At 45.6% G+C, this 14,531-nt stretch overlaps 1 protein-coding gene across 2 annotated transcripts in view; it reads left to right on the top strand.

Moving 5' to 3' along the window:
* The window catches only part of WIPI1 (WD repeat domain, phosphoinositide interacting 1), a 48,123-nt gene that overhangs the window by 1,010 nt on the left and 32,582 nt on the right, over positions 1 to 14,531 (top strand). The window lies entirely within an intron of this gene.

The following is a 14,531-nucleotide window of genomic DNA, read 5'->3' as shown; positions in this document are numbered from 1 at the left end:
CCCTTTCCCCCCCCCCCCCCCGCCTTTAGAAAAAACAAAAGTGGTATTGGGGAGATCTGAATGAACCTCGAGATTGTTCTGGTTTTCGTGGTTCTATTTATGATCGCCTCCCACCAGCTCGTGAATATATTGGTACTTTAAAAAAATTTGAAGCCAGAAGCTGGCTCTTTCCATACTTTTTGTACTAATGTTGTTCCTGGGTGCTGTTTTCTTTTCTTCTCTTTTGTATCATCCCATGATCCAAGTGTCAAAGAAAGTCTTGTTTATAACTGGAAAGTAAAAGAAAGAAAGGAAGGAACAGAAAAGAAATACTGCATCTGTGTTTTGTGCTCTGTATCTGTGTTGTTACGTCTACACAGGTGAAACATTTGTTTAAAAAGGCTAGCTGGAAAGATGCCTGGGGGAAAAAAGGAACCGTGTCTTCCTGAATGAAGGAGCTTTGAAATAGAAGAAAACAGACATTTTCTTAGTATAAAATATTTAGTGACACTGTTGCTATTGGTCAGGTAACCTTGCAGAGCAGTGGTACTCAACCTGTGGTCTATGGAGGAGGAGGGGATGAGACGATGTTATCATTGGGGGTCTGTGAAGGCTTGAAGAAATGTTATGATTTAAATCTTGAATTAAATCTTGGGGGCTGTGGCCACAAAAGAGATTTAAAGAGGATCTGTGATGGGAGAAAAGGTTGAGAACCATTGTTGTAGTAGAGTGATATCACGGACTATCCTGCCTTTCCCCCCCTGCAGTTGCATAATATCAGCTACAGAATGGTGAGATAGGTATGTAAGTAGTCATATCCTTTTTACTTGTTGCATACTTATTTTGAAACAAGTTGTGGGAAGCTGTAATTGATCTACCCAGCTTAAAAATTTTGTGTACTGTAACAAACCAAAAATATATGTTAACAGTTTTGAGAAATTTGATATAGATCACTTTTTGGGTGCTAATATTAGAACTGGCATAATTTTAAATTGATATGATTTCATATATTTGTGCAAACAAAGATTTGGCATAGTGTTTTATTTTATTTTTTGCTGAGTTTCTATGGGTATTCACTTGCCATGTGACTCCAAAAAGCTTCCCCCCCCCCAGTTGTACCCACAATTGGTTAAATTAAAACCAGCCTTAAATTGTCATGGTGACAGAAAGTAAATTGATTCTAATATAAATGAGCATGAAACTTGCAGGATATGGAGCAATTCATAGTAGTTCTGTTAATGTAGACATTACTTTTAAAAATGTGGAGAAAGATGTACCCTCGTTTGGCTTTAAGAGGGTACTATTAAGTAATAGTGGTAGAAATGAAGCATCTAAACCACTGAAAGAAAAGTCAACAGGAAATATCTTGTTATTTTGGGAAAATACAAGAAAAGAAGGGAATATATAATAGATTCAAAAGTAACAAAAAGTTGACATGTTGATAATATTTGATATTTTTGATCTGTGCAAAGCTTTAGTTTGTTCTATTTGTGTATTACAAATTATTTTAAGAAGCATAGCACCTTCTGGGTTAACTTGCTAGAATGATCGGGATACAGGTAGACCTTGATTTACAATCATCCATTTAGTGCCCCTTCAAATTTACAACAGCACTGAAAAAAGTGACTTATGGCCATTTTTCACACTTACAACTTTGCAGCATCGCTGTGGTCACATGATCAAAATTAGGAAGCTTGGCAACTGGTTCATATGATGGTTACAGAGCCCTGGGGTCATGTGATCACCTTTTGCGATCTTCTGACAAAGTCAATGGAGAAGCTGGATCTACTTAACAACTGTGTTAGTAACCTAGCAACTGCAGTGATTCACTTAAGAACTGTGGCCAGGAAGGTCCTAAAATGGGACAAAACTAACAACAGAAATTTTGGTCCCAGTTGGGGTCGTAAGTCGAGGACTACCTATTTTTTCGTGTTTTTAGAATTGGATAAAAGAAATCGTACCTCCTTAACATCTTCATTCTCTCAGATATCAATGTTAGAGTTTATTTTTGTAGCAATTCTGATTTCTGTTCAATAAAATGGTACTCAAAACTATATGAAATTTGAATTAGAAATTGGAATATATATTTATTAGTTTATATACAAGTGAGAAAAAGAACAAGAAAGAAAAAGCAATTGCCTTGCTGGATCAAATTAAAGGTCCACTGTGTTCCTTTTCTAGCTTGTGGTCCCTAAAGAGTCAGAAGTAGTAAAGTGGAGATCAACCAGTTATTTAATGTTTCTTCCTAGTTGCCTGTGACTCTGGAGGTTCTTCACAAGCAATGGTGGGTGATTTTTGAAACTGCATAAGACTGAGACATACTGATAGCCAGTACAGTTAACTTGTATGAGAAAAAAAAACATTTCCTTAGCTTGATTTAACAGAATAACAGAGTTGGAAGGGGCCTTGGAGGACTCAGGAAACCGTATACCATTTGAGACAAGTGGTTGTTCAATCTCTTAAAAACTTCCCGTGATGGAGCATCCACAACTTCTGAAGACAAGCCGTTTCACTGGTTAATTGTTCACACTGTCAGGAAATGTCTCTTTATTTCTAAGTTGGTTCTCTCGATTAATATCCATCCATTTTTTCTTGTTCTCCATTCAGTGCTTTAGAAAATAAGTTGTCCCCTTCTTCTTTGTGGCAGCCCCTCAAATATTGGAATACTGATATGTTGAGAGATGCTAAGCTTGAATCTAGTACTGTATCTTGGCATGAAAGCTGTGTTCTTTACTTAATCTGGAGCTTAGTTCCTATACTTAGAGTTCAACAAAGCATAGCTCCGTGATGGCGAACCTGTGGCACCTGTGACAGAGGTGGCAAGGACAGCCCTCTCTGTGGGCATTTGCTCTGCCGCCGTGTGCTCTTATGGTTTCCAGCGCATCAGCCAGCTGATCTTCATAGGAGCCAGAAAAGGACTAAAACCCAGGGCATTTTCAGGCCGTTTTCAGGTCATTTTCGAGATGTTTTCAGGCCATTTGGGGGGGCATTTTTGGGTCAAAAACGCCCCCAAAAAACAACCAGAATGGGCCAAAATACAGGCATGCACAGGCCAGCCAACTGATCTTTGGGTTTCCAGCGCTCTGGCGCATGCGCACGCTCACATACACACGCATTCCCGTTTGGGCACTCGGTGCCAAAAAGGTTTGCCATCACTGGCATAGCTAATAAAATACTATTCAGGTGATCTAGGTAGTCCACAGCTTATGACCACAACTGAGCCCAAAATTTGTTAAGCGAGAAATTTGTTAAGTGACCTTTGCCTCATTTTATGATTTTTCTCACCACATTTGTTAAGTGAATCACTTAAATTAGTTCTTAAATTAGTTTTTAAATTAACATGGTTAAGTGAATCTGGTTTCCCCCGTTGACTTTCCCTTTAAGAAGTTCACACAAGGGGATCACATCACCCCCGGGACACTGCAACTGTCATAAATGTAAGTCAGTTGTCAAAAACCTGTATGTAAATCATGTGACCATGGGGATGCAACTGTAAGTGTGAAAAATGGTCATAAGTCACTTTTTCCAGTGCATTCGTGACTTCAAACGTTACTAAATGAACTGTTGTAAATCAAGGAGTACTTGTACCTTAGTGAGAGAGTCTTGGCTTCTAAAGAAAGTCAGCTTGTGCTGACAATGCTTCCTGGGTCCTCTTCCTGGGAGTTTTCCTTCTGCCATCTTTGAAAGAATGATGATCTTCCCTGGATTTTCAGTCTACCGTCAGTTGGGTAGGGCAAAGACGCAAGTTAGTAACCATGTTACTAACCTTTAACAACTGCAGTGATTCGCTTAACAACTGCGGCAAGAAATGTCATAAAATGGAGCAAAACTCACTTAACAAGTCTCTTGCTTAGCCACAGAAATTGTGGGCTCCGTTGAGGTGGTAAATTGAGGATAACCTGTATTTGTGCAAGCTGGCTATTTAGAGTAAAAATTGTATATTCCGGAATATTTCGCAGTGCATCCTGACTCTACCGCTTTAGAATGATGGTGGAAGTTAGTTTGAAGGAAGCCAACACATAACTTTTTTTCCCAGTCATAGTCAGTTTATTTCTCACTGGAAGGTTTTACAGATCCTCAAACATGGCAACTAGATTCTTGTAAAGACTGCCTTTGGTACCTGGAAGTTCAGACACCATTCCATTTTTTAAAAAGAAACATTTTAAATACAATTAATTAGAAGGATTGTCAACAAATAACTTTCAAAGGAAAGAGGTCAAGCAGGAACATTTCCCCCGACATGTTGGCTTTCATGGATAGAAGTGGCTCTGGAATTGGTAATGAATTCAGATCCAGAGCAGTAGCTCATTTTTATCTGAAACTAAAATATATTTAAGAAGAGGCTATTTTATATGAATTTTCTAGAATTTTGCTCTCTCCTTTCCAATACCCACCTATCCCCGCTTTTAATTGGATTGTGAACTGATAAGAAACATGAACTTTGGTTGGGCTCATCTATTTTAGACATGAAGTGTGAGTTAGTCAGTTAGTTTTGAAGCTGCTGCTGCTGCTTATATATTCCTTAGTAATAGTACAGTCACTGTTGTCATTGGGAGCTTTCTTTTTTAGGCCCTCTTGGAGCTGTATCTAGTGGAATGTATTTGTCAGTCTTAGGCCATTGCAGTGTTTAATTTTCTCTTGCATCACATTTCCTGCTTTACAGGTTTGTGACTGTTGTTTTATATCCGGTTCAAGTCTGGGAGCCTGGCAATTTGCGAATTGTTCTAAACAATAACATTCAGATCCCAGTAGAAAAATTTGGCTTAGGTTTTAGGTTGCTGGTGTGTTAAATTCAACATCACTTTCCTGTCAGTTCATTTTGAGAAATAAAAGGCATTTGCATTTCTTAAATGGGTAGGGGACATATTGCTCACTGGAAGCAAGGTGTCTTTAGGTACCATTTTTGGTATCTGTAAGGCTTTGACTCAGCCTTCCATCCTTCCAAGGTCGGTAAAATGAGGACCCAGATTGTTGGGGGCAATATGCTGATTCTGTAAACCGCTTAGAGAGGGCTGTAAAGCACTGCAAAGTGGTAGAGAAGTCTAAGTGCTATTGATGTTTTTGCCTCTATTTACTTACTTATTTATAGATAGTTCTCAGTTATGACTGATTGTTTAACAACCATTCAACATGACAACATATTTCCCCCAGAACTACTTACCCATTGTGGGAGTTACAACAGCTACATACTGTGGTTCTCCCTATCCCCCCTGATCATATGATCGTATTTTGGGTACTTAAAAACTGGCTCACTTTCATGGTCCTTTGCAGCATCTTTCAGTCACATGAATCCAATTTGTGACACTTTTTGTCACAACATTTGACAAACATACTAATTGGAGACTATGGATTCACTTAATTACTATTGTGTTCACTTAGTGACTGCTGCATATCATAAAATCAGATTTGATCACATGTTGCCTTTTCTTAAAACTGTAACAACTTATGACTGTAATTTCAGGTTCAGTTGTAAGTTGAGGATGTCTTTACTTACATATAAAGAAAAAAAGGAAGAAATCTTGCACCAACCTTTAGCGTCATTTTACAGAACTGTCTTTGACCTCTTCAAAAGCTTTCACTGGGATGGTATAAGTTTTCCAAAAGGCTAGTTTGTTTCTCATAAATAGAACTTTTCCATTAGTCAAATAATTTTGTAAAGTGATTTTGTGAGTGTGCCTTTTATGTACTAAAATTCCAGTTGTGCCAAAGTTGTTTCTATTTACTCTATTATGAATAGGATATGTACCAGAATTGACTTGGGTATGTAATCAACTAGCAAATTGTTTCTTTGTAATATAGCTTTGTAAAATCACATGTATATAGATTTTACATTGTGGGGAAATTTAACTTCAACAGATGAAAAATATAGGCTAAAATATCTTAGTTCGCGTTGGGGAAGAAAAGGGAATAACTTGAATGAGGGGAAAAGGGGAGAGAAAGTATTCATGTTATTTAATCTTTTATTTATGCTTTGTTTTAAGAGAATGTAGTATTAGGAATTCCAATTCAAAACCATCTACTGGATCTGTCCCCGTGTTCACTATTTCCAATCAAGTTATTCTGCCTTCTTTACCTATTTTGCACCTTATAATATGATACTTTCCTATATGTTGATCCAACAAGTAGCCCTTTTGTTTAAAACTGGATTTTTTTCCCTGGTCTTTATATGTCAGCTTTCTGTTGAATAACTTCTGTTATGCTTTGGTTGTTAGTGTAGGATATTATGGTGAATCAAGACAGGAAAACTGAATTTGTCTAACCCACACAGTATAAGTACAGTGTATTTAATTCTTTTAAATAACAACAGCAGCTTCATAGTTGTGTAACAAAACCCAAAATACTAGCCTTTTGCAGAAAAACAGATTCTTGTGACAGCATAAACTTTCTTGTTCATAAACTGCAAATAAATAAAAATAACTGTTATATTCAAACTGTCATGTGGTGGTTTTCTTTATTACTTACAAAAGTGTATTTTTATATATATATATATATAAATGGCTGTGTGTGTGTGTGTGTGTGTGTGTGTGTGTGTGTCTGTGTTGCAGCATAACTCTGGAATGCCTTGAGCAATTTCAACCAAATTTGATACACAGAAGGCTTACTCTCTGGAAAAAAACACTGTGGGGTAAGATACCCTTAACACCCCAAGGGATATGTGTTCTGTTAAGATACAGCCTGTGCCTTAAAATGGCATCTACTGTACTGCTGTAAAATGACTTCTACTGTACAGCGCAGTGGAGTTGCCATGGTAATGGCTTCACAGTACTCCACAAGGGGGCTCCCTCTGGTAAGGGGGAAAATTCAATATTAGAAATTACATTTGGCCGGACATTTCCCCCGTATAAATAAATACCTGGGCAATGCCGAATTATCAGCTAGTAGTATATAACAGTGATGGCGAACCTTTTTTGGCTCGCGTGCCATAAGTGGGGGGAGCTAGGGGGCGTGTGCAGGCGTGCCACACCCATAATGCAGTGTGCGACTCCCCCAGTGCGCATGCGCACACTACAGACGTGACTCCCCATTTTTGCATGCTTTTTTCGCCCTCCCCAGGCTCCATAGACTTCATAGTTACTTCCGGTTTGCTCGGAGGGTCGTTTTAAGTGCTCCAAAGGCTTCAGGGACCTTCAAGAGCCTTCCCTGAAGCCTTCGGAGCGCTCAAAACAACCCTCCGAGCAAACCGGAAGTCATTTCCGGTTTGCTTGGAGGGTCGTTTTAAGCGCTCCGAAGGCTTCGGGGACCTTCAAGAGGCTTCCCTGAAGCCTTCGGAGCGCTCAAAACAACCCTCCGAGCAAACTGGAAGTCCGTTCCTAAACTTCCGGTTTACCCGTAGGGCCGTTTTTTTGCACTCCGGAGGCTTCAGGGAAGCTCATGAAGCCTCCGGAGGAGGCGGGGGAGGCTCTTTTCGTCCTCCCCAGGCTCCTATAAAGCCTCTGGAGCCTGGGGAGGGCGAAAAATAGCTTTAAAAAAGGGTGAAGTCAGGTGGCCAGCGCGCGCATGTGCGCTGGCCAGCTGACAGGGCAGCGCCTCGCGTGCCCTGACAAATGGCTCCGCGTGCCACCTGTGGCATGCATGCCATAGGTTCACCATCACTGGTATATAAGATTAAGGCCGTAGTCTAAATCTGTAGTATAACCTCACATTAAAGCCAAAACTCAGACCACTATCAATTAACAGTGTGTATGAATCAAGCTTGCTTTTTTTGAAAGAAAAGTGAGATATCAATTATAGAAATGTTTTCTTCTATCAGCAGTTTGCTCAGTCCTTTTTCAGATAGCTGTGCTAATGAAGTGGTTCACTACTCTCAGTGCTAGCTATAGGTATGCAACTTGAGATGTTTCTGCAGGATTGAAGCAAAGTGGAATGAAACTGCTTTGGGTTTTAAAATCCTTTCATTTCCCAGGAATATCCCAGAATTGGAAATCTTCCTACTTTTGCAAAGTTTGTTGAGAAAGGCAATATGGCAGAAAAATAGTGGCCAACATGTATCTTCCCCAAATAGTTTAAGATGTCAGGGTTTTAGTTGGCAGAAATCTGCCACTTTGTACCCCGATTAGATTGCCACATTATTTTTCGTCTTCAAATTTAATCAAAGTTTAAGGATTATGTGGCCATAGCTTGGACAACTTTGTTTGTGGCCAAGGGCATTTAAAAACATATCTCTTTGTGATTAAAGGATCCATAGCAAAATCATTCTTAATCTAGAACCATGATGGTGAACCTATGGCACGGGTGGCACGCGGAGCCATTTGTCAGGGCATGCAAGGTGTTGCCCTGTCAGCTGGCCAGTGCGCATGCTTCGGCCTTCTTTTGAGGCCATTTTCACCCTCCAGAAAAATCGGCCCTACGGGCAAACTGGAACTTCAGGAATGGACTTCCGGTTTGCTTTTAGGGCTGGTTTTAGCTCTCCATAGCCTTCAGGGGCCTTCAGGAGGCTTCCCTGAAAGCTCCAGAGAGCAAAAAACGGCCCTACGAGCAAATCAGAAGTTGGTTTCGCGCTCCGGAGGCTTCAGGGAAGCTCCTGAAGCCTCTGGGGGGGGGGAGGCTGTTTTCGCCCTCCCCAGGCTCCTATAAAGCCTCTGAAGCCTGGGGAGGGTAAAAAAAGCATGCCAAAAATGGGGGGGGGAGCGCTGGTTGTGCGCATAGCATTAAGGATGTGGCATGCCCGGCACGACCCCCCTGCACTCCCCCCGCTTTTGGCACACGAGCCAAAAAAGGTTTGCCATCACTGATCTAGAATTTTAGCAATTATCTGTATCAGATAACATTGCAATCAAATACTTAGCAAATGGAGAATATGTATGTAGCAACTTTGCTGAAAATAACATATTTGCATTTTAAATGGTGCTGTTAATGGGGATTATTCATATGAATTTTCAAATTGGGTGGCAACAAAATTAATTATGGCTGACTATTTGGCATTCTCCCAGGATCTGTTAACTTTCTGTGAATGTTCAGCTGGATAACTATCCAGGTAGCACTTAATTCTGAAAGCTGGATCTCCATCCAGCAGCTATTCATTAGTCCTTCCTTTAGGCTTATGGTATATTTGATGTCATATGAGATCCTCTTGCATAAGATGATCAACCAAGGTAAATATATCTCCTGACTGTGAAACAATTTGTAGAGATTAGTTCTTTCTAAGGTAGTCTTTCTTTGATTTCTGAGTCATATTTTACCAGCAATTAGTAAATAAAGTAAATATGCAAACGCTCCATATTTTGAATTAGGTTTTCAAATTCATTCAAATCTATGTGCTCTCTGTTGTTTTTGCAGTTCCTTTGAAGCTATTCTGCTTATTTGAAGCTATCAAAACAGATCAGTTCTTTCAATGACATGGATTAAGTATTTGTGTGATCCTTGAGGATGTAAGAATCTAACCCAAAGATTTTCCAGTAGAGTGGAGGGAGGGGTCACTGAAGGGTTATTACAGCCTGATTGGTCCATTTGACTGAGAGAAAACTTCTTAGCCTTCGGCTTCTCCCGTTGGCTCCCAGTTTCCTTTCAGTCAAGAAGGTCCAAAGACTAAATTTTGGTTTCCAGAGTGATTGTGAGTACTAAATTCGAAAATTAATTGGATCAATTGGATACTTTAAATCAAAGCAAATTACTAGCATAAAATAGAGCTGTGCCCAATAGGACAAACTATCGCGGTCCTAAATAGGCAGGGAAAGCAGCGCGGAGCGAAGCTCTTTCCATCCAACTCCCTGCGGGCCTTTTTTTCCCCCCCCGACTGATTCCTGGTGACTCGGGCGTGCCGGGGGGCTTACAGCTCACAAATCCTCCCCCAAGACGATTTGCTTGCCTTGAAGCCGCAGCGCCGGCGGCTTTTTGCCGCGCGTGAAGACCGGCAGCCACTAAACGCGACCGCGCCGCCTCTACCGGGTCGGCGGTGCCCTCGGCGGCGGCGCGCAATCGAGACCGGAGCGCCAGCGGCTCTTGCCGGGCGTGAAGACCGGCGGAGATCGTCCACGGGCCGCGATCTGTTGCTTTTAAAGCGGCAAGCCTAACAAATTGCTGGGGAGGCAAGCGGCAGGCTCGCGCGCCATTTTAAACGGCCGCTTGAGAAGAAGAACAACAATCCTCAGCCGGCGGCCATTTTGGACACGTGTCGGGCCTAGCTTCCCAGGCCTACCGAGCCCACACCAACATTCAAGGCCCAAGTTGAGAGGGTCTACCAGCAAGAGGCTTCTGGCTGCGACTACTCTACTTCCATACTTCAGCAGAGCACGTGAGTGGGGCGATGACAGCGAGATCCGAGGCAGCTCAAGCTGCAACTCCACAGGCCCAAGAAGATAAGTCAGGCCCCACTGCCCCAGCCAGGCCTCGTGTCTCTAGGCCTTCTGCGGAGGATCGCCCCTCCAGAGCCCTACAAAGGGACGAGCTTAGGCGTTCCAGGGCAATTGAGAAAGCCATTGAGAGGGCAGAAAAGAAGAAGGTCAGGGATCCCAGGCCTCGATCTAGATCCCCCAGACCTGAGGCTCCTAGTCATTCCCCTTCTGTCAACAGGGGGTTCAGCCCTTCTTCTCCCTCTTCCTCTTCATCCAGATCTGTTAGGAGTGAAGGACGGGGGGCTTCACCCCCACCCCCAACTTCCCCTGGGACAGGGGGCTTGGATAGAAATGATCCTTTAGAGGGCCCCTCTGCAGGCCCCTCCCGGGGTAGGAGGTCCCACAAGGATTCGATTCCCCATGACTATGATTCTGATTATGACGAGGAGGATCTAGAACACCTCCCTGAAAACCTAAAAAGGTTAATCTCTGCAGCCATTTCCAGGGGAATAGCTCAAAGAGACAGACCTTCCCGGCATAATAGGATTACTCCATTCAGCAGGGCCAGGTCTAGGAATTCTTCCCCTTCCCTCATGAGCGAGGTCTCCTCTAGGGGGGAGGCCAGTCGTCAAGACGACTGGGGTTTCTCTGAGGAAGAGGATGCGGCCACTGATCAGCCCACCTCTTCCAATCTATTCATCCAGGCCAGGTTTAAGCCCTTACTGAAAAAAGCTAGGAGAACCACCAAGGTGGGCACGGGGGACCCCACAGTGCCCCCGCCCAGAGATCCGGATATGGTAATGTTCTCAAACACAGCCACCAATAAAGAAGAGATCCCTGCCCCTCCTCTGTTCTTGGAGGTGGCCACCAGTCAGTGGGCTACACCGTCAAATTTTTCTCCCCCTGGCAGCAATGACAGGTGGGCTTATAACATGGAGAAGGCCTTCCTACAGGCCATCCAATTACCGGCCATAGATCAACTGATAGCTGCCCTGGTCTCATCTTCCCCGGTGATCTCGGGGGATGCGGCAGATAAGCTTAAGCCGGAGGATAAAAGGGCGGAGCTCACCTTGCGGAAAAATTACAAGGCTTCCGCATGGGCTATGCGGGCGGCGGCCGCCGCCTCGTATTTTAATCGCACGACCGTTATGTGGCTCCGCCAACTCCAGGATCGTATCCCGATCCAGGACGATCGCGTCCATCAGGATTTAACTAAGATTATGGCGGCCTGCCAGTATTCGGCCGACGCAACCCTGGATGCTATGCGATTTGGCTCCAGTGCCTTAGCTACCTCCGTGGCCGCTCGCCGACTCCTTTGGCTTAGGAATTGGCAGATCGATAATAAAGCCAAATGGGATTTAATAGCTGCCCCCTTCGCGGGTCCCAATCTGTTTGGGTCTGCCCTAGACCCAATCTTGGTGGAGAATAAAGACAAGAAAAAGGTGATGCCCACCTCCACCAAGAAGGCCGAAACACGCAGTCACCCGTATCGCAGGCCTTCCTTCAGGAATTATGACAGGGACCAGGAGCCCCGTTTCCAGCAGTACAGACAGGACAGGCAATACAACAGGCAGAATTTTCAGGACCGCTCCAGGTACCAGTCCCAATCCAAATGGCCCTTTCGCGGGGGGGGGGGGGGGGCGGCCGCCCCTTCCGCAGAGGGAAATGACTCGAACCCGAGTCATCCCATAGGCGGCCGCCTGGCACTGTATGCGGACAAGTGGGACCAGATCACATCAGACGGGTGGGTCCGAGCGACCATCCGCCACGGCCTAAGACTAGAATTTCTCTCCTACCCTCCGAAACGCTTCAGAGTGTTTTCCCCATCCCGGGATCCGGAACGCCGTCGTCTCATGGACCTCGCCGTCTCACACCTTCTAGACATCAGAGCGGTGGAGGTCGTTCCGGACCCGGAGAGGGGGCGGGGCTACTATTCAAACCTCTTTGTAGTCCCGAAGACCTCGGGGGGTTGGAGGGCGATTCTCGACCTGAAGCGCCTGAATCAGTATCTAGTTTACAGGCGCTTCAAGATGGCCTCCCTAAAGTCTATCCTGCAGGGCATCCGAAAAGGGGATTACATGGCCTCGGTAGATCTGACGGAGGCCTATCTTCATATCCCCATCTTCCGGGCTCACCGTCAATTCCTGCGGTTCTCCCACGAGGGCCAGCATTACCAGTACCGGGCCCTTCCATTCGGCCTGGCCTCGGTCCCTCGGACATTCACCAAGGTCCTGGCGGCCCTGGCTGCATACCTGAGATCCATTCCGGTGAGGCTCCAGTGCTACCTGGACGACGTCCTAGTGCAGGCAGGGTCCCTCCCCAGAGCCAGAGCAGACCTCCAGCTGACCATACAATGGCTCCAGGCACTAGGTTTCTCAGTAAACTTTCCCAAGAGTCATCTATCCCCATCCAGACAGATTCTGCATTTAGGGACAGTAATAGATTCCGAGTCAGGGAGGGTTCGCCTGTCCCCAGACCGCCTAACCAGTCTGAGACAATTGATCACGTCCATCAGGACAAAAAGGTCCGTTTCCACCCTGACCTTATCCCGACTCCTGGGGAAGATGGTATCCTGTATAGGGATAGTTCCCTGGGCCCGTCTACACCTGCGTCCCCTCCAGTGGGCCTTGATACCAGCCCAAAGGAGAATGTTGAGCAACTCTCTGCGACCGCTTCGCTTAACGCCGGAAGTGAGATGCTCGCTCAGGTGGTGGATGTCCCCAGCATTGCGACAGGGGGCCCCAATTTGGGAGCCAGAGAGAGTACAAGTCACGACGGACGCGAGCCTTTACGGCTGGGGGGCCGTGATGGGGTCCGACATGGCCCAGGGACGTTGGACTGCCTCGGACCTCAGACACAATATAAATTGGCTCGAACTCAAGGCCGCGAGACTGGCCCTCCGGACTTTCCACCGCCAGCTGCAGGGGCGACACATCCTCCTGCTTACGGACAATGTAGCGACGAAAGCTCATGTCAACCGTCAAGGGGGGACTCACTCCCGAGCCCTGTGGCGGGAGGCACAGACATTAGGCCTATGGGCGGAGAGACACTTGGCCTCAATTACGGTGGAGCATATATCGGGGGAGTCCAACCACCAGGCAGACTGGTTGAGCCGGGCGACTCTGGACAACGGTGAGTGGCAGCTGGATCCAGAGTTGTTTCGGAAGATTTGCCTCAGATTCGGCAACCCCCTTGTAGACCTGTTTGCCTCCCCCGGCAACGCACAACTGCCAAGATTTTTCACCCGATTCAAGACTCCAGCAGCAGAAGGAGCGGATGCTCTCAGAACCCGGTGGCCTCCGGGTCTCCTCTATGCCTTCCCCCCCTTCCCCTCATTCCCAGAATCATTCGGAAGGTAGTCACAGAGAGGGCTCACGTCATTCTATTAGCCCCATATTGGCCGAGGAGACCATGGTTCGCAGACCTGGTCCAGCTCTCGGTCACAGATCCCTGGAGGATTCCGCCAGAAGAGGTAGTCCTGTGTCAGGGAGTCTTAGTTCACCCGGAGCCGCAGTGGCTGCATCTGACCACGTGGCTCTTGAAAGGGGATTACTGAAGGGGAGGAGGTTGTCATCAGGGGTCATAGCTACCTTGGAGGCAGCGAGGAGACCGTCCACAATTAGAATCTATAACGCCACCTGGACGGCTTTCGCGAAGTGGTGTAGCCCCAGGGGGGTGGATCCAGCTAGGGCCACGGTTCCAGACGTTTTAGAGTTTCTCCAAAAAGGACTAGAGGATGGGTTGTCCCATAGTACACTCAGGCGTCAGGTAGCGGCCCTATCCACTATATTGGGAGGAGAGGGCTCCTCTACCCTCTCTCGCTCACCATTGGTGAAGAGGTTCCTTAAAGGGGCGGCCAACATCCGTCCGCCCCCCGTTCAATGGTTCCCTACCTGGGATCTTACCCTCGTCCTGAAGGCGCTGACGGGTTCTCCCTTTGAGCCTCTCAGGTCGGTCCACATGCGCCTCCTCTCACTGAAGGTAGTATTTTTAGTGGCCATTACATCGGCCAGGCGTATTTCTGAATTGGGGGCCCTTTCTGTTCGAAGTGACCTTTGCATGATTCACCAGGACAGGGTGGTCCTGCGTTTGGATCCTTCGTTCATCCCGAAGGTTAACACTCTGTTTCATAGGGCCCAGGAAATTGTCCTACCAAATTTTTGTCCCAATCCAACAAGGGAGAGAGAACAGGCGTGGCATCGGTTGGATGTACGCAGGGCCCTCCGTATTTATCTGAAACGGACAGAGGGCATTCGTAGGACCGAGGCGCTGTTTGTCTCT

The sequence above is a fragment of the Natrix helvetica genome, assembly GCF_964273705.1.
Source record: "Natrix helvetica genome assembly, chromosome: 1".
Classification (NCBI taxonomy): Eukaryota; Metazoa; Chordata; class Lepidosauria; order Squamata; family Natricidae; genus Natrix; species Natrix helvetica.
The sequence above is the reverse complement of the archived record's forward strand: the minus strand, read 5'-3'. Positions and strand labels throughout refer to the sequence as shown.